This window comes from Hypanus sabinus, chromosome 16 (genome assembly GCF_030144855.1).
Source record: "Hypanus sabinus isolate sHypSab1 chromosome 16, sHypSab1.hap1, whole genome shotgun sequence".
NCBI classification, from domain to species: Eukaryota; Metazoa; Chordata; class Chondrichthyes; order Myliobatiformes; family Dasyatidae; genus Hypanus; species Hypanus sabinus.
In genome coordinates, this window is record NC_082721.1 from 79,271,184 (window position 1) to 79,291,590 (window position 20,407).

General features: G+C 46.6%; 1 long non-coding RNA gene across 1 annotated transcript; it reads right to left on the reverse strand.

The window, feature by feature from the left end:
* Window positions 1-3,373: 3,373 nt before the first annotated feature.
* Window positions 3,374-18,824, reverse strand: LOC132405875 (uncharacterized). Its single transcript, XR_009515987.1, has 4 exons — window positions 18,551-18,824; window positions 16,195-16,283; window positions 7,365-7,495; window positions 3,374-3,506 (listed from the first exon to the last, which is right to left on the reverse strand). It is a non-coding gene; the product is annotated as an uncharacterized LOC132405875 (long non-coding RNA).
* Window positions 18,825-20,407: the final 1,583 nt, after the last annotated feature.

Consider the following 20,407-nt stretch of genomic DNA (forward strand, 5'->3'; position numbering starts at 1 on the left):
CAGTGTGAATTACAGCCATTAGATAAGGTAGTTAATAAGGCGCCATGCAAAAGGTTATTGCATAAGAGTTCACAGTGTTGGAGGCAACGTATTAGTATGGATAGGGGATTGGCTGAAGGACAAATTAGAATCAGAATAAATAGATTATTTTTAGTCTGGTGTTAGGAGTGGTGTTACACAGGGCTCGGAGCTGGGTCCTCAGTGTCTGTATCTGTTGGAATGATGATGAAATGGCAAGAACACAGTATCAGAATTTGTTTGTGATACAAACCGGGTAGAAATGGGAACGGTGTGGAGCTTGCTACGAATCGAGAAAGGAGAATATCTGCAGAGACAAGAGATGTATAAAAATGCGAGGTTATTCATTTCAGGAAGAAACACAGAGAAATATAACATTATTTCCATGGTTAGTAAAAAAAAAGCCTAACCCTAACTGCTTCAATAAATTCAGAAGTTGAATAAGGAAAGCAGAAGGGAAATGTCATGTTACGGTTTATTGCAAGAAAGATTGGAGTGGAAGGGTATCTATGTTTTGCTCTTGCTAGACTGAAATCTGCGTGCAATCTCACTTTTTAAGAAGGAATGTAGTTGTCCAGGAAGCAATAAACCATGAATTTGTTGACGTGAATTCCTGTGATGAGTGATTGAGAACAAATGTCTCCTGTTTATGGAGTTTAGAATGGCTAATTTCATTGAACGCAATTTACAGATTTGGAAAATATTGAGGGAATGCTTCCTCACACCAAAGCAACACACACAAAATGCTGGAGGAACTCAGTGGGTCAGGTAGCATTTATGGAAAAGAGTAAACAGTCGACACTTCAGGCCAAGACCCTCCCTCAGAACTGAAAAGGAAGGGGGATGATGGCTGAATAAAAAGGTGGGAGAGGGGGGAAGAGGCTTGCTGGATGAAGCCAGGTGAGAGGGAAAGGTCAAGAGCTAAAGAAGAAAAAAACTCATAGGACACCCTCAGGGTGGAGGAGCAACACCTTATATTCTACCTGGATACCCTCCAGCTTGATGCCATGAATATCAATTTCTCCATCTGGTGAACAAATTCCCCTCCTTCCTCTATTCCCCTCTCTAACTTTTCACTTCTTCTCACCTGCCTAATACCTCCCCTGGGTCCTCTCCTTCTTCTCTTTCTCCTATCGTTCCCTGTCCTCTCCTGTCAGACTCTTTCTTCTCCGGTGATACTAAGCCTGGTTCTGATTCCGATACTGAGCCCAGAGATCCCAGGGGAGGCCCACGGCATCACAGGGAGAACGTGGAAGCTCCACACAGACCGTGCTGGAGATCGGGGATGTATCCAGGCAAATGAGACGTGCAGGCAGCAGCACTACCTGCTGCACCACTGCTCCGTGTAAAGGGATACACAGAATGTAATAAAAATCATAGGCCTTTAAAGAGCTGATGTGAGATAAAATTTCTCGACGAACGGTTGCAGTTCTCTACTTGAGTAGGGCGTTGGGTAGATTCAAGCCTCGAATCAATAGTTTTCTCTGTGTTAAAGGAATTAAAGGATATTGGAACCAGGCGGGAGAGTGGCACCAAGGTAGAGGATTAACCTTACTCGGTGGTAGAGCAGACTCGGAGAGCCATATCCTCTTCTCCAGATGCTATTTCTTACCTTCGCTTGTTCTTCCCCCATCGGCTCAAATCTCAGAGCATGCAGCATAAACGCAACAACAGCAGCGAGAAATAATGCATGAGGAGAAAGCTTGGTGAGCCAGGACAAGAAGGGAAATAAAAGCCTTGAAGATGAATAATGAGTCACCACAGACATCCCCAGAGGTGATACTGGAGTATCAGATTGCCTGAAGCCACAGCTACCAAGCTAGTGCCAAAGATGAGGCTTTACATCATTATTCCCAGGGTACGGGAGCACAGTCCAGAGATGGCAACGTACCAGACAACGCACTGTGTGCAGCTTGTTCTCTATATGCTGTAACCTTGGACCATGATGTGGCTTTGTAATCATTCCGGACCAAAACATGTAGCGCTGGGATTTCACAACACACCCAGGAGAATCGCTAGGATCGCAGGTACTTTTTAAATCGGAAATAGTCAATTATGTCCTGCGATCTTCAGAACCTAAATGAGTATTACTGTGAATTTTATTGAGGAGGTTGTAAACCAGTGTTAATTAATCCAGTTCTGTGTGTGATATTCCTGGCACGTAGGTGCTGATTACACACTGGCCCACTGTGATTGTCTAGCTGTGCCTGGGTGTTTGACTGCTCTTAACTGTACATGTGGATAGGAGGAAAATGGGACAGCTTGCAGATCCTAAACCCATCTCTGCAAGAAGAGGACACTAACCTCTAGTCCATATATAAAGAACGTGGTGCTTTTTGAGCATGGGACTAGGGTGCATGGGTTTGCTTTAGGGATGGGTAGGACTGGAGAGAAGCAATGCTCCAATCAGTCCACGGTCCCATTGTCCAGCTCTGTGACAGAGCAGAGAGCATTCGATAAGTGAAGCCTTTTAAAGCCATCAGGGTGAGCCAGTGGCTTCAAGGTTATTTAGAAAGGCAGCATTGTTTAAATCACTTAATATTCTATTACAAATCAGACCTGCAGAGAGTGGACAAGACACCCCGACCCTGCCACTAGGTCAGCTAGTTTTTGGTGGGTTCCACAGTCAGATTTCTGTGCAGGTGGAGGAACAAGTTCTGATGCTCCCTTGGGTCCGTGACTTGATGAGACCAAGTTTTCGTGGTCCCACCATCGGCAAGTCCAGCATTGAAGTTCAAATTTAATTGTAATTCGACCAGACAGCTGAACAAGATAGCATGCCTTTGAGGCCAAGTTGCAAAATTCAGTCCCAACAGTCCCACACAGCACACAACACATACGGTATAGCTCAAGAATTATGGTAGCACCAAACATGTTTATAAAAAATAAAAGATAGGCAGTGTACCTCAAACCTGAGTATCACGGCTCGTGGATCGATGGTGCATGGATTTTGTCCTGGAGCCATGTTTCTACACGCCGCAGCAGCTCCGCATCGCGTGCAAGTGTAGTCGCAGAGGAATCCCATCTAACCTGTCCTCCACTGAGCGAACACTGGAGAGCAGCCGACCGACGGGAGGTGGGGAACGGGGGAGGGGGTGCATATCAGCCTCTGACCCAATGCGGAATCCAGCGGCACACAGCCAGCTCCGGAGTCTCCTTCTCCCCTGGTGGCCGCGTCAGGGTCTGGTCCGCAACCACTACCGTGGTCACACAGCTTCCTCGCCGCCAATCTCACCAATGAATCAATTACATGACTCGTAGTGTTCTGCATTACCAATCTACAGCAGGGTCTTGCAATCACAATAAAAATGACCGAGCCAATCCTTCCCACCGTTTGTCAGATTGCGCACCGCCTCCGACACCTTCTTCCCTGGTTGGCTGAATCAGGCATCAACACAGTGCACTACAACTCCAGCTCCAATGCTATCCAGCAACTCGCGAGTGCGGTAGACTTTCCATACCCGATGTTCTTAATAACCTGCAGTGTCCTGTGACCGGAAAAATATAAGACATAAAGTTTGAACAATTTCACACTTGTTCGGACCCGCGTGCACTGCCACCGTACAGGAAAGGCCTGGTACATGGCCATTTGCTCAGCAATCAGCATCAATGTCATCAATTGAGGCCCATAATTGGAATTCTGCTAACCAAGGGGCCGTTGCCTGTAGCCGAGTCCAGTTATCTTGGTGCATCCGCTGGAAAGGTGCCTGCAGGCCCAAATCTATGTCTGCTGAAGGCTGAAGCTAGAGGGTGTTCTGGAGTTAAAGGACTTTGTATGCATGTAGGTGGGAGGGAGGAAAGGGGCTTGTTTTTGCAGTCATTGTTTTGTTGCTTGCTGCGCTCTGCGTTGTTCCGCTGAGCTTTGCGAGGAGAGGCGAAGCAGTGAGCCCATTGCCGAGAGTGAGGAAGACGCGAGGTTCAATTGATTTTCGGACCGAGCCAAACTGGGAAGGTCGGATACAGGCCGAATTGAAGCGGCAGGATCCAGGCCCCAAACAGTATCGAAGCCATTGAACCCGACGTTCGGACGACAATTTTGGAGCTGGGCCAGATTGAAAAGATCAGGGTGTCGGGGCCAGAGGTGAGGTGAAAGGCTACTTCGTTCTGCGCTGAACCATGTGCCTGGGACTGACTCAATGTAGACTTCAGCTCAGAATGCTGTTTGCTTGTGTGATCTGTTTTTTTTCTGCGCCATGGGTGTTTGACAGTTTTCTCTTTTTAATGGGCTCTTTTGGGTTTCTTTGTTTTGTGGCTGCCTGTTAGGAGGATGTGTAATGTCTATAGACTTTGATAATAAATGTATTTTGAACTTTATTATGCTGGTGCCAGAATGTGCGACGACACTTGCTAGCAGCCCTCAGCCAGCCTCGGGTGGGTTGTTTGTTAACACAAGTGATGCACTTTGCTGTATGTTTTGATGGACACAACAAATAAACTTCAATCTTGACCTTGATCTGAAGTTTGCAAAGAGGGAACAACTCAACATGGAAGCAAAATAATCCAGCATTAATGTCGGTGATGGTCAGTGAGCTGGTTACCTGGCTATTGCAGACTATAATTGGCACCTATATGACCCTACAGTGGCAGGCAAACGTTTGGGCACCCCGGTCAAAATTTCTGTTACTGTGAATAGTTCAGTGAGTAGAAGATGAACTGATCTCCAAAAGTCATAAATTTAAAGATGAAACATTCTTTTCAACATTTTAAGCAAGGTTAGTGTATTATTTTTGTTTTGTACAATTTTAAATTGAAAAAAAGGAAAAGAGCACCATGCAAAAGTTTGGGCACCCCAAAAGATTTGAGATTTCAGATAACTTTTACCAAGGTCTCAGACCATAATTAGATTGTTAGGGCTAAGGCTTGTTCACAGTCTTTGTTAGGAAAGGCCAGGTGATGCAAATTTCAAAACTTTATAAATAACCTGACTCCACAAACCTTGTCCCAACAATCAGCAGCTATGGCCTCCTCTAAGCAGCTGCCTAGCACTCTGAAAATTAAAATAAATGATGTCCGCAAAGCAGGAGAAGGCTATAAGAAGACGGCAAAGCGTTTTCAGGTAGCCGTTTCCTCAGTTTGTAATGTAATTAAGAAATGGCAGTTAACAGGAACAGTGGAGATCAAGTTGAGGTCTGGAAGACCAAGAAAACTATCCGAGAGATCTGCTTGTAGGATTGCTAGAAAAGTAAATCAAAACCCCTGTTTGACTGCAAAAGAACTTCAGGGAGATTTAGCAGACCCTGGAGTGGTGGTGCACTGTTCTACTGTGCAGCGGAACCTGCACAAATATGACCTTCATGGAAGAGTCATCAGAAGAAAACCTTTCCTGCATCCTCACCACAAAATTCAGCGTCAGAAGCTTGCAAAGGAACATCTAAACAAGACTGATGTATTTTGGAAACAAGTCCTGTGGACTGATAGACTAAAATAGAAGTTCTTGGTTGCAGTGAGCTAAGGTATGTTTGGAGAAAAAAGGGTGCAGAATTTCATGAAAAGGACACCTCTCCAACTGTTAAACATGGGGGTGGATCGATCATGCTTCAGGCTTGAGTTGCAGCCAGTGGCATGGAGAACATTTCACTGCTAGAAGGAAGAATGAATTCAATTAAATACCAGGAAATTCTGGAAGCAAACATCACACTGTCTGTAAAAAAGCTGAAAGTGAAAAGAGAATGGCTTCTACAACAGGTTAATGATCCTAAACACACCTCAAAATCCACAATAGGCCACCTCAAGAGGCACAAGCTAAAGGTTATGCCATGGCCCTCACAGTCCCCCGACCTATACATCATCGAAAATTTGTGGATAGACCTCAAAGGAGAAGTGTATGCAAGGTGGCCCAAAAAGCTCATAGAACTAATAGCCTTTTGCAAGGAAGAATGGGGGAAAATCCCCCAAACAAGAACTGAAAGACTCTGAGCTGGCTACAGAAAGCGTTCACAAGCTGTGAGACTTGCCAAAGGGGGTGTCACTAAGTACTAACCATGCAGGGTGCCCAAACTTTTGCTTTGCGCTCTTTTCCTTTTTTGTTATTTCGAAACTGTAAATGACGGAAATTTAAAAATTAATCTTGCTTAAAATATTAAAAAATGTGTTATCTTTAACTTTATGCCTTTTGGAAATCAGGTCATCTTTTACTCACTTAGCTATTCACAGTAACAGGAATTTTGAGCAGGGGTGCCATTATACATACCATTATACATAGCCAGCATGGCTGCATAGTGGTTGGCACATCACTATACAGTGCCACCATCCCAAAGGTTGTCATAGCCCTATTAAATGTTCCCAATGGCATTCATCTCAAAGTGCCTCTGACAACAAAGTCCAGATCCCAGCCTTAACCTGTGGCTTAGCTACTAAGCCTGGCAGGAGAAGGGTCAAAGGCAGGTTACTGGCACCTTAAAACTAGGCGCTTTGGGCAGATGGGGCTTGTTAGTCGTGTCTGGCAGCATATGAAAGAAAAGGAAAACTGGCTTCAAGTCCACGCTGCCTTGCGGCTATAGACACTCATGGGGAAGGCTTTGGGAGTAAACCCTGAGGCAAAAATCCAGAGTTGGAGCCCATAAAGCAGTCCAACATTGAGTTCAACGCTGACTGGCAACTCCTGCAGAGCTGCTGGTGCCAAACTGTATCGATCTCTGCTGTTCCTTTGGTGCGTGGAGAGGGAGAGCCTGATGCATAAGGCAACAACTTGCTCTCCCTGGCTTGCACGTCACATGGTACCCGTAGTTGACCCTGACTAACAGAGAGCTTCAGACAGTGTCAGCCTTCACCGATCCTGCCATTGCCAGTAAGGAATTCTTATGTTCTCCTCGTGAACGTGTGGGTTTCCTCCCACATTCCAAACGATGCGAGGGTTAGAGTTCGTAAGCTTAGGCACGTTGTGCTGGCACCAGAAATCTGGCAAAACATGCGACCTGTCTCTCGTAATCTTCACTGATTGGATTTGATGTGAACAGTGCATTTCACTGCATGCTTCGATGTGTATTTGACAAATAAAGCTAATCTTTAAAATTCTTGAACTAATGTCTTACTCCTTGGTCCGACTGCAAAAGGAATTCCACTGTGTAACACTTGCTTCGCCTAGTGGCTTAATCTCGGGGGTGATAACCAGAACCCACCACCCCCCCGCCCAGCCAAATTTAATAAATCTCATTTGGGTGGACACTGCGCGATGTGTCCCCAGTTTCAAATCAGTACCCAGAAATAACGAACGGTACACAATATGTGGTTAAACGATTAAGATTTATAACTCTTACTTTGACTATGTGGTTAGTCGGGGAACAAAATATAAAAGGAAAAGATGCCAATCTTATTAAACGGTCCACGCACAGATTGTTGGAGCTCACCCAGCAAGATCTTCTATCCACCATTCGATCTCCTCCGGGCGTCGCTGACCCCAGGACTCCCGCCCGGTCTGCCTGGTTGGGCAGCGGACTCTCTCAAGCCACATCTCCTCTCTTCATTCCCCTCGCGCCTCCTGGCAAAAGCCCACAAAACCAACAGCTTCCAGACATGCAAGAAAGAATAACACTTCTCCCATTGGATAGCCACCCATTATCTCTAGATATAACCCAAACAGAAAAGCCCTTACAATTGTTTTGTGAATTTAGATGGAAACATGCATCAATTTGGAGTTAAACAAAGGACAAAGGACTAGGCAGAGAACCCACTACATTCAGACAGAACCGGCCTCCATTGACCACACTGAAACAATACTGACTCATTGAGTATCAGTTTCAATCCTCAAAGAACACATTGATTTCCCTGACATCCGACACCACTGAGCAAGGTAGCACAATGAGACAACTTTGTAAGCCCACAGTTAGCATTATAAATGCTCACACCACCCACCTTCACCATTCTGTGCCCATATAACCATTCTCATCGAGTTATTTCTAAGGTAAGGACGTGTTTGGCACAGCTTTGTGGGCCGAAGGGCCTGTATTGTGCTGTAGGTTTTCTATGTTTCTATAGAGTCATAGAGAGTCATAACCATGGGGCCATATTGCACAAAAACAGTCTCTTCAGCCTAAATCAAAAGTACTGCCTAAAGTTGCCCAATGTCTATAGTCCCAGTTGATTCTTTCTGGCCTATATCCATCTAACATCTTCTTAACTTTGCAAATAAATCATACAGATCACCTCCAACCTATTAAGCACATTGAATGCATTAACTGCACCAAGATCACTTTGGCCAATTTCGACCCTTTGAGGGTATACAGGAGGCTGTCTGACCATGCAGTGACCACACCACTCGTTATGGCCACAGTGAGATCATAACGGCCACGGTGACCACAACAGAACTATTGACACCACACAAACCACAATGGAGCAATTGACCACACTGAACCCTTGCATATTCCTGATTAAAGGGCAGCTAAGCACCAGCAAATCACTGAGCACACTGAACTCATAGGGACTACACTGGCATACTATCACCACACTGACCACAATGAGAACACTGGCTCCATTAACCTCACTGACCATCCCGAGACTGGACGCTGAGATCACATCGAAACCACGCCAATGCCCACTGATCCCACTCCGTCCACACTTACCACACAGACTGAAACGACCGACAAATCTACGACAGCACTGGCCACTCTGAGATTACTGAGGCAAGACTTCAAGCAATCTGTCCAAACAGTGAACATAACACTCATGACATCCACAGTGAGATCACCATGACAGCATTAGACCAATTGAGATCACACTGAGATCATTGATAACGCTGAACCTTACAATCTTCTTGATCTTCAGACACCACACTGACCACAGTGAGGGCATACTGTTCACAATGAGACCAAGCTGACCACAATGAGACCATGCTGACCACAATGAGACCATGCTGACCACAATGAGACCATGCTGACCACAATGAGACCAAGCTGACCACAATGAGACCAAGCTGACCACAATGAGACCAAGCTGACACTGACTCCATTCAGTCCACCGAACACTTTAAAAACACACTGAGTTCACAATAATCCCATATTAATAAAGTTAAGGCCCACTGATCCTGAGAACCCAAGTAGCATATCCTGAGCACATTGACCACTCTGACCATGTGAGACCACACTGTCCTTACTGAGACCACTGAGGCAAGCAGTCCGACCACACCATCCAATGGCCACTTGTGAGATCATAATGGCCTCTGTGATCCCATCAGATCATTGTGACAACACTAACCACTCTGAAACAACAGACAACAACGAACCCTTGATCTTACCGATCATAAGAGAGCACACTAACCAATAGCAACTCACTGAGCACACTAACAGGGCTGACAACACAAATCAAGTAAAAAAAAGCAGTCCCAACACCGACCACTGGCAGTCAACCAGGAAAGGATCCTTTTATTCCCACTCGCTGCCTCCTACCATTCAACCAATGTTCTAACCACGCTACATACATAAAATGCTGGTGGAACACAGCAGGCCAGGCAGCATCTATAGAGAGAAGCACTGTCGACGTTTCAGGCCGAAACCCTTTGTCAGGACTAACTGAAATAAAAGATAGTAAGAGATTTGAAAGTGGGAGGGGGAAATGCGAAATGATAGGAGAAGACCGGAGGGGGTGGGATGAAGCTAAGAGCTGGAAAGGTGATTGGTGAAAGGGATACAGAGCTGGAGAAGGGAAAGGATCATGGGACGGGAGGCCTAGGGAGAAAGAAAGGAAGGAGGGGAGCACCAGAGGGAGATGAAGAACAGGCAAAGAGTGATGGGCAGAGAGGGAGGAAAAAAAAAGTGGGGAGAATAAATAAATCAGGGATGGGGGGAGGAGGGACATTAACAGAAGTTAGAGAAGTCAATGCTCATGCCATCAGGTTGGAGGCTACCCAAATGGTATATAAGGTGTTGTTCCTCCAACTCCAGTCTTCTCCTATCATTCTGGATTTCCCCCTCCCCCTCCTACATTCAAATCTCTTACTACCTTTTATTTCAGTTAGTCCTGACGAAGGGTCTCGGCCTGAAACGTCGACAGTGCTTCTCCCTATAGATGCTGCCTGGCCTGCTGTGTTCCACCAGCATTTTGTGTGTGTTGTTTCAATTTCCAGCATCTGCTGATTTCCTCATGTTTGTTCTAACCATGCTAGTAACTTTTTTGCATACCATGGGTTCTTAACTTGGGAAGCAGCCTAATGTGTATCACCTTGTTAAAGACCTTCTGAAAGTCCAGGTATATAACATCCATTGTATCCCCTTTATCTATCTTACGTGTAATCTCCTCAAAGAATTCCTACAGATTCATCAGGCAAGATTTTCCCTTAAGAAAACCCATGCTGTCTTTGTCCTAACTTGTCTTGTGTCAACAAGTACTCTGTAACTCCATCCATAAATATTGACTCCAACATCTTCCCAACCTCTGAGGTCAGACTAACTGGTCTATAGTTTCCTTCCTGCTGCCTCCCTCCTTTCCTAAAGAGTGGAGAGACATTTGTAATTTTTCAGTCCTCCCGAACCATTCCGGAGTCAATGATTCTTGAAAGATCATTACTAATGCCTCCACAATCTCTACCGCTACCTCTTTCAGAACCCTGGGGTGCAGTTCACCCTGTTCGGGTGACTTACATACCTTTAAGTCTTTCAGCTTTTTGTGCCCCTTCTCCTTTGTAATAGTAACTTCTCTTCCCTCTCACCCTTCAACTCCTGGCACACTGCTAATGTCTTTCACAGTGAAGACTGATGCAAAATATTTAGTTCATCTGCCATCTCCTTGTCCCCCGTTATTATTTCTCCGGCCTCATTTTCCAGCGCTCCTATATCCACTCTCATCTCTCTTTTATTTTTTATACTTGAAAAAGCATTTTCTATCCATCTTGATACCATTTGCTCGCTTGCTTTCATATTTCATCTTTACCCTCCTAATAACTCTTTTAGTTGTTTTGTAAGTTTTTAAAAGCTTCCCAATCCTCTATCTTCCTGCTAATTTTTGCTTTGTTGTATGCACTCTCTCTAGCCTTTACATTAGCTTTGACTTCGCTTGTCAGCCACATTTGCAGTATTTTGCCATTTGAGTGTTTCTTTGTTTCTGGAATCCATCTATCCTGCACCTTCCTCATTCTTCCCAGAACTCAAGCCATTGCTGCTCCACTGTCATCCCTGCCAGCATCTCCTTCCAATTTACTTTGGCCAAGTCCTCTCTCATAGCACTGTGATTTCCTTTACTCTACTGAAATACTGGTATCTTAGATTTTACTTTTCCGCTTTCACATTTCAAGTTGAACTCAATCATATTGTGATCACTGCCTCCTAAGGTTTCCTTTATCTTAAGCTCCCTAATTGCCTCCAATTCATTGCATAGCTGAATAGCAGAATAGCTGATCCCCTAGTAGGTTCAATGACAAACTGCTCTAAAAAGACATCTTGTTGGCATTCAACAAATTCACTCTCTTGGGATCTATTACCAACCTGATTTTTCCCAATCTACCTGCATGTTCAAATCTCCCATGACTATCATGACACTATCCTGATCTATTGCTACCTTAGAATCATACCGTAATTTCTTAAAACATAAAAAGTGTGTTCACTATCCCCTGATAGGTCAACCAGTGAAAGGTCAGACAGCTGGACAGGCTCATCACACAACAGACATCCAGTACAGCCCTTCCTCTTCTTGGAGTATCTACATATTGATCTTAAGAAACATTCCTAGTTTACCTAACAAACTCTGTCCCATCTGAAACTCTTGCATTATTAAGATCCTGGTGTATATTAGGAAAGTTTATGTAAGTCCCCCATGATGGCAACCTTGATATTTTTACAGCTTTCCTGAATCTGCCTGCATATCTGTTCCTCAATGTTCCAGTGCCTACTGTGGCCTCTGCAGTACCAACCCATCAGAGTAATTTCTCCTTCCTATTCCTGAGTTCTACCCATATAGACTTGGTGGACAACACCTCCATTATAATCCTAGCAGTGCAGTTGATATTGTCCTTGATTAGCAGTGCGACTCTCCTCCCACCTCTTTTACCTCCCTCTCTATCTTTTCTAAAGCATCAAAACCCTGGGACGTTAAGCACCCATTGGACCCTCCCTCAACCACGCCTCTGTAATGGCCACATCATCCAGTTCCATGAACTTCTATCCATAATACTCCTCGCATTAAAACACAAAATACACACACTTCAAGCTATCTATCCCATCATATCTATTATTTTGCTCCTGCCTTTTTTTTTACTAGCCCTGACATCTACCTTCCTCTCCATCCCTCCACTTTCTGACCTGGTGCTTTGATTCCTATCCCCCTACCAAACTAGTTAAAACCTTCCTGGGTATCAGTAGTGAATCTTCCGGCCAGCATATTAGCCTCTATCCCATTTAGATCCCTCGCACAGGTCAGAAGAGGTTCCAATGATCCAAGAACCTGAAACCCTGCCTCCTGCACTAGCTCCTCAGCCACTCCTTCATCTATGTTCTTTTATTCCTATCCTGTCTGGTATGTGGCGCTGGGAGTGATCCATATATTACTACCTTGGAGGTCCTGTTCTTCAATAGACAATAGACAGTAGGTGCAGGAGTAGGCCATTCGGCCCTTCTAGCCAACAACGCCATTCACTGTGATCATGGCTGATCATACACAATCAGTACCCCGTACTTGCCCTCTCCCCATATCCCTTGACCCCGCTATCTATAAGAGCTCTATCTAACTCTCTCTTGAATGCATCCAGAGACTTGGCTTCCACTGCCTTCCGGGGCAGAGCATTCCACATATCCACCACTCTCTGGGTGAAAAAGTTTTTCCGCATCTGTTCTAAATGGCCTACCCCTTATTCTTAAACTGTGGCCTCTAGTTCTGGACTCACCCATCAGCGGGAACATGCTTCCTGTCTCCAGCGTGTCCAATCCCTTAATAATCTTATATGTTTCAATCAGATCCCCTTTCTTCTTTCCTACCTCCCGATATTCACTGCACAGGGCCTTTTCCCCCATTGTACCTGTGTATTTGGTGCCAATATGCACCAAGTCCTCTGGTTAATCACTCTCCCTCTTGAGAATCTACTGCAGCCACTCTGATGCTGGACTCTAGCACTTGGGAGATAACACACCACCCTGGGCTCTCTTGGCCACAGAATTTCCTGTCCATCTGCCTAAATACCAAGACTCTTATCAGTATCGCTCTGATTTTCCTTCCTGAGCTTCAGAACTGGCCACAGAGCCACTGAACTGGCTGCAGTACTGTGCCCAGATAGATCATTTCTCCCCACACCCCCACCCCACTGCAGCAGGGTCCAAACTGGTGTACTTGCTGCCCGGGGAAAGTCCACAGGGGAACCCTGCATTGAATGCTGACTGTCTTTACTTCTCTTGGTGGTCATCCGTCTACGATCTGAGGCCTGCACTCTGCATGTCACCCTCCCAGTAAAAGTTTCACCTGGGGGCTTTTCAGCCTTCCAGATGTTCCTGAGTGCATCCAGCTCCAGCCCCAGTTCACTGAGCTTGTCAGTCTGGAGTTGAAGTTGCGTGCATTTCCCGTAGATGTAGACATTAGGAAGTCTGTCAGGTAGTCCAAAATCCTACCTCTTACAGGAGGAACATTCTACCATCCTGCCCACATTGAATTATTCCTGATCAAAGGACAGATGAAGCACCATCACTGACCATATTGCGATCACAGTGACCGCACTGACTAATTGCTGGGGATACTGTCACCAACTGACCACAGTGAGGACACATTAACCTCGCTGACCATCCTGAAACCCAGAGGCTGAATGCTGAAGTAACACTGAGACCATGGGTGCCCACGCCAAGGCCCACTGATCATTTAGACCTCGGGTTTGCCGCCCGCTCTGCCACACTGTCTGCACGGAGACTGCAGTGGTCAACACTGGCCACTCTGAAGCGAGGCAGCGACTGCTCTGACCACGCAGGACCAGTAGCACCCATGAGGACCACAGTGAGATCACAATATCCACTATGACAGCACTAGACAAATTGAGATCTCACTGACCACGCTGAGACCCTTGACAACACTGAATGCTTGCATCACTCTGACCTTCAGAAACCACGCTGACCAGAGAGAAAAGTTATCCACACTGCGACTACACTGATCCCAATGACTCCATTCAGTCCACTGAACACACAATGTATACTGAGGACACAATAACACCAGACTGACCACGTTAAGGCCCACAGATTGTGAGAAGCTTGAAGTAAATTTATTATCAAAGTAGATATATTTCACCATATACTACCCCGAGATTCTTTTTTTTTTGCAGGCATACTCAATAAATCCATAATAGAACAGTAACTACAACAGAATCAATGAAAGACCACATCAACTTAGGCATTGAACCAGTGTGCAAAAGACATCAAACTGTGCAAATACAAATAGAAAAAACAATAATTTTAATAAATAAACAATAAATATCGAGAACCTAAGATGAAAATTCCTTGAAAATGAGTTCCTAGATTGTGGGAACATTTCAATGATGAAGCTAATAAAGCTGGGAGAAATTATCCCCTTTGGTTCAAGAGCCTGATGGTTGAGGGGCAATAGCTGTTTCTAAACCTGGTGGTGTGAGTTCTGAGGCTCCTGTACCTCCTTCCTGATGGCTGAGGGGTAATAACTGTTCCTGAACCTGGTGGTGTGAGTCCTGAGGCTCCTGTACCTCCTTCCTGATGGCTGAGGGGTAATAACTGTTCCTGAACCTGGTGGTGTGAGTCCTGAGGCTCCTGTACCTCCTTCCTGATGGCTGAGGGGTAATAACTGTTCCTGAACCTGGTGGTGTGAGTCCTGAGGCTCCTGTACCTCCTTCCTGATGGCTGAGGGGTAATAACTGTTCCTGAACCTGGTGGTGTGAGTCCTGAGGCTCCTGTACCTTCTTCCTGATGGCAGCAGTGTGAAGAGAGTGTCCTGGGTGGTAGCTATCCCTGATGATGGATGCTGCTTTCCTGTGACAATATTTCACGTTGATGTGTTCAATGGTACAAAGCACATGCCGAGTGCCTTGACGATGCAGTCTGCACTGACATCTTCGGTAGGTTGACCACACTGACCACACAAGACTGCACTCACTGAGACCTCCGAGGCAAACAATCTGACCACACGATGACCACACCATCCACCACGACCACAGAGAGATCACAGTGATCAATGTGACAGCACTAACCACCCTGAAACAACTGACCACAATGAATCTCCCCGATTATAGGACAGCACTCTCGCCAATAGCAACTCACTGAGCACACTGACACGACTGACAGCACAGACAACACACTGAGACCATGCTGACCACACTGATAGTACACACTGGACACTGACATCGTGCAGGTCATGTTAAGGCTCTCTGGTTATTTGGAGATAACACAGACCACACTCAGAACACAGCACAGTGCTGTCTGCACTGTCACATCGCCCACGCTGACCACACAGAGAACACTCCAGCTCCACCGACCAGCTGACCCACTCAGACCACACTGTGACTACTGGCCACAGAAGGACCACACCGTGGCCACAGTGAGATCAGATCTACTGAGGCCTCGCGCTCCAGCTGACCAAGCTGGACACTTAGGCCCTGTTGTTTATCAGAGAAACCACACCGACCACCACCAGCTCACTGAGCATACTACATAGAACATAGAACAGTACCACAAAGGAACTGGCCCTTCAGCCCAAATGAGGAATCAAATGGCTAACTATTCTCTTCTGTAATTCCAGGCATTCGCCACACTTTGTGGTAAAGAATTGCCCCTCACAACTCCTTTGAAATTATTCCCTCTCACCTTAAATGCATGCCTCTGGTATTTCAACCCTAGGAAAAAGATGCTGTCTATCTAGCTTCTCATGATCTTATAAACCTTTATCAGATCTCCCCTCAGTTTCTGCCGTCCCAGAGAAAACAATTCAAGTTTGTCTGGCCTCACTTTATAGCATTCACCTTCTAACCCAGGCAGAATTCTGGCAGACCACTTCTTCACCCTTTCCAAAGCCGATCATTCCAATAATGGAGGCAACATAACTGCAGATTTGGCCCAATTAGGACTTTATAAGGCTGCAACATGTCTTCCTTATGTTTTAAAGTGATTTGACGAATAAAAGAAGCATGCCTCATGGCTTCTTAAACGCTCTATCAACTTTTGCTCAACCACTTTCGGGGAGCTACGATTTAGAACCCAAGATCCCTCCAGTCATCAACATTGTTAAGGGTCTTGACCTTACAGTGTACTGACTCACCAATCTGTAGTTTCCAGGATTGTCCATGGTTCACTTCTTGAATGATGGAACATTAGCTATTTGCTATTCCTTCAAGATCCCACCAGTGGCTAGAAAGGACACGAAGATATTGGTTGAGTTCTCCTGCCTCTCTCAATAACCCGGGTATATTCTATCAGACCCCCTTTAATGTCCTTTAGGAGACCCAAACCTACCTCCCCCTAGGCATTGAACATATCAATACCCCAGGCACTGATCTCCTTGTCTTCTGAGGCCTTCTTCTTGGTGAATACTGATGTAGCTCTCATTAGGGACTTCACCTACATCCACCGCACCAAGCAAATATTACCCCTGTATTCTTGAGTGGTCCTGCTTTCTCCCTAGTTATCCTCTTGCTCTTGATGCATGTGCCGAGTGTCTGGGGATTCTCTTCAATCTTACTTGCTAAGAATATTTCATGGGTAATCCTGGCTTTCCTAATCCTCTTCTAGATCCCTTTTCTACCACCACCTTTCTCAGCACCCAAGGTTCTCCCACTTTGCCATTCTTGTCCTTCCTTCTGACTGGAACATACCTGTCCTGTACGCTCTGTCGTTTGTCGTCTTTAAATGCCTTCCACATGTCGGATGTGAACTTGCTGTTCCCAATTAAATCTTCCTAGTTCTTGCCTAACGCTCTTATAATTTGACCTTCTCCAATTTAACACTCTCCCGCAAGGTCCCCACTTATTCCACAGATTCCCCACTCTCAGGCTGAAGGAATTCTGCTTCACAACCGTTGTAAATGGATGTCCCTCTCTTCTGAGGCTGTGTCCTCTGGTCCTAGATTCCCCCCCACCCCCACCATCTTTTCATAAGAAATAGGAGATGGAGTAGGAGTAGGCCATCTGGCCTGCTGAGCCTACTTCACCTGTCAACAGATCCACATCCATTCTATTTAGGCCTTTCAACATTTGATTTCCCCCATTCACACCTTTCCTGAATCTGTCTGCATATCTGTTCCTCGATGTCCCAGTGCCTACTGGGCTGTCTGCAGTACAATCCCATCAGAGTGATTGCAGCCTTCCTGTTCTGCCCCTATATCACTCTACCTGCTCTGAGTGCAGCCCTGGTTAGTAGTACAACTGCCCATCGTACAAAAAGGTGAAGCCCAGGGGATGGCCGATGGGTCTCTTGGGACACACCTAATGGGCTACGGGACCGGTTCAAGTCTGGCAGATAGATTATATTGGGCCACTGCTGTAAGAAAACAAAAAGCAGTGTGTACTGACCATAGCCGGCATACACTTTAGTCCTGGCGGCAGTGCTGTATGACTATGCTGACTGGGAAAACACAATAAAAGGGTTACAGTGCTTGTCATCCATGTATGGGATCACCAGGGAGATTCATTCAGACAACAGCTCACATTTTGTGGGAACTAAGGTCCAGGATCGGGCTACAGGATCTGGAATTTTGTGGGCGTTGCATATCCGATATTATCTGCAATATTATCTGCAGGGGTTGATCAAGCACATAAATGGGTTGTTGAAGCAGCAGATTAAGCCATTGTCCCTTATTTGCACCCTCCAAGGGTGGCTAGATGTGCAGCTAGCTCATGGCCGGTGAGTCCAGGTGGGTCCCCAGTGTTCCAGCATTTAGCAATGTCAGACCCTCCGAAGTGAGAGGAGTTGGAAGAGGACTTTGGGTTTCAGCAGCCACAGGGGTTACAGAGGTCGGGGGGGATTGAAGCACGGTGAGTAGTGTTACTGGGAATAACCAGGAATGGCATGCCTAAATACCCAACAATTAACCAGGAGGGAGTAAGTGTGTGTCTCCCTACATTGCAGAATGACAAAGTGGTGAGTCTGACCTGCATTGGGAGGTACTAGAGCACGTCCCTGTAGAATATGCAAACAGGTATAAGTACCTATTTGTCACAGCTGGGCTGAAGGGCTTGTATTGTGCTGTAGGTTTTCTATATTCTATGTTCTATGTTCTAGGAGCAACATGCTGGGGTTGTTGGATTTGTAAGAGGACTCTGATCCGTGCTGTAGAAGGGATAACATTAATACAGATTCCCCTTTGATGCCAAGGAAAGACTATTGGAACTTGCCCAGCTCAACTCAATTTGGTATTCCGTTTTGGGGGAAACAGAGAGGGCTAGTCCACTCCAGCCTACCTCACTCAATCATATGGTAATAGCCTTAACGAACTTGAGTCTTTGTGACCCCCCCCCCCCAGTAGAGTAAGAGCTTAAGGGGATAGTATTTCCCTACTTGTGATGTGCTCAACTCAAAGTTCCAGCTTTGAAAGTAATTCCTGAGCCAACAAGGAAGGGAAAGGCATGAATAGACTAGCAGCGGTATTATACACTGAATGACACTATGAAGCTACTTACCAGATGTGTGGTTCCCAGGCCTCTGCGTGGCTCTCCACTGGGGGGGTATGGTTGCTGCTATCCAGGGTATGAGGGGCTATAAGTACACCTCAGAGAGCACATTAACCACTCACTGACCACACTGACCTACACAAACCAGACTGACCACACCAACCACTCTCACAGTACAAAGCTCACCACTATCCGGACAGAACACACAGAGAGCACAATGACTACCACAGACCACACCGACGACCCGCAGACCACACTACCGTGACCACTCACCTCCCTCACACCAGACTGATCTCCATAGCCCAGCAGACCACTACGATGCAACTGCCCGCAGACCACAATGTCCACCCCCAAAACACGCTGAGCACTGATGTCTCACTGACAGACACAGATCACATTGACCCCCCCCCCAACAGACCACAACTCTAAAACTGACAACACTGATCACCCACAGAAAACATTGAACATCGCACATCACACTGACCACAATGACCCCTCAGAGCACACTGACCATACCGAGCACCACACATCACACTGACCACTGACCACCCACAGAGCACAGTGACCAACACTGACCATACCGAGCACCACACATCACACTGACCACAATGACCCCTCAGAGCACACTGACCAACACTGACCATACCGAGCACCACACATCACACTGACCACTGACCACCCACAGAGCACACTGACCAACACTGACCATACCGAGCACCACACATCACACTGACCCCAATGACCCCCTCAGAGCACACTGACCAACACTGACCACACCGAGCACCACACATCACACTGACCCCAATGACCCCCTCAGAGCACACTGACCAACACTGACCACACCGAGCACCACACATCACACTGACCACAATGACCCCTCAGAGCACACTGACCATACCGAGCACCACACATCACACTGACCACAATGACCCCTCAGAGCACACTGACCATACCGAGCACCACACATCACACTGACCACAATGACCCCTCAGAGCACACTGACCAACACTGACCATACCGAGCACCACACATCACACTGACCACAATGACCCCTCAGAGCACACTGACCAACACTGACCACACCGAGCACCACACATCACACTGACCACAATGACCCCCTCAGAGCACACTGACCATACTGAGCACCACACATCACACTGACCACTGACCACCCACAGAGCACAGTGACCATACCGAGCACCACACATCACACTGACCACAATGACCCCTCAGAGCACAGTGACCAACACTGACCACACCGAGCACCACACATCACACTGACCACTGACCACCCACAGAGCACACTGACCAACACTGACCATACCGAGCACCACACATCACACTGACCCCAATGACCCCCTCAGAGCACACTGACCAACACTGACCACACCGAGCACCACACATCACACTGACCCCAATGACCCCCTCAGAGCACACTGACCAACACTGACCACACCGAGCACCACACATCACACTGACCCCAATGACCCCCTCAGAGCACACTGACCAACACTGACCACACCGAGCACCACACATCACACTGACCACAATGACCCCCTCAGAGCACACTGACCAACACTGACCATACCGAGCACCACACATCACACTGACCACTGACCACCCACAGAGCACAGTGACCATACCGAGCACCACACATCACACTGACCACTGACCACCCACAGAGCACAGTGACCATACCGAGCACCACACATCACACTGACCACAATGACCCCTCAGAGCACAGTGACCAACACTGACCACACCGAGCACCACACATCACACTGACCACTGACCACCCACAGAGCACACTGACCAACACTGACCACACCGAGCACCACACATCACACTGACCACTGACCACCCACA